The following is a 1,157-nucleotide window of genomic DNA, read 5'->3' as shown; positions in this document are numbered from 1 at the left end:
CTCCCCCTCCTCCTCCTCCCCCTCCTCCTCCTCCTCCTGGTCCTCCTCTTCTTCTTCTTCTTGCCGCTAAGAAGATGCTTTCCAGCTGCCGGGACTGGTAGACTGGGCAATGACACGGCGGTCAAATTCCGATATGGGTCTCCAAATCAATTCAGCGATGCTCCTGAATTCGGATTCTGCAGGAGGGAGAGTATCGGACGGGCTCCCGTTGCGACACACATCCTGTCCCGTGGAGGAAAAAAACAAACAAAACAAAACAACATATATCAGCTGCAATATATCCTCTATCCGCGTAGTTTCTGCGTTTGGCATCAAAATGCGTCAGCGTCCGGACATAAACGCGGGGATCGCTCGGTTCCACGCACCTGCGCCTAAGTGAAACCAATCTGTGTTCATCAAGGTTAATTGTTAAATTCGGACAGCAGTCGTACCCGCTCGCCTCGCTCGGGCGCCTCCCCCTTCACACGAATCCCTCCTCAGTGCAGAAAAAGCCGTGCTGATGAGAGAGGACCGTCAGCTGCTCTCTGCTCACCGTGCGCTCCCCCGACGAGACCGGGCCCCTTTAACTTTCCCGAGGACTGCATGTGCAAGCAGCCACTGAGAAAGAAACCATCCTTCTTCTTCTTCAATCCGTCTCTCCACTGTCCGCCTTCACAACCTTTTCGGACAGCCGCTCATCGATCGCTCTGGAGTCTGGGGGGGGAAAAAAACCTTTCACGTTATTTTGCGCGTCGCCGTGAGATCAAGCGTGTAGGGTTGGATTTGCGCGACGAGGCAAAGCCCTATCGTGCTACTCAAAAACGAGCCCAACACACCCACCGGTGCCGTGTTATGAAACCCAAATCCAATATCTTTCTGGGTCCCGAGCACAGCCCCTTTTTAATAACTGGCCTACAACTCACCTGCTATCCTCATTTTGATATCATGCTGAATAATTGAGGTTATAGATCTTCAGGCTCACGGGCATCAGTGCCTACTCCCTCCCCGCCACAAATCTACAAGCATGAAATAATTTCTCATTGCCTGAAGGTTTTTTTTTTTTTTGCCAACATTATAATAGTTTATATGCGTTTTGCCCTTCAGAAAATTGCTTCACACAAACAGAGCTATTGGACCTGTATATACTACAAATGATAAATGTAATGGGGACCTGTCTG

This window comes from Morone saxatilis, unplaced genomic scaffold (genome assembly GCF_004916995.1).
Source record: "Morone saxatilis isolate NCDOM2014 unplaced genomic scaffold, NCSU_SB_2.0 Contig7, whole genome shotgun sequence".
In the NCBI taxonomy this organism is placed as follows: domain Eukaryota; kingdom Metazoa; phylum Chordata; class Actinopteri; family Moronidae; genus Morone; species Morone saxatilis.
This window is presented reverse-complemented; position numbering follows the sequence as displayed.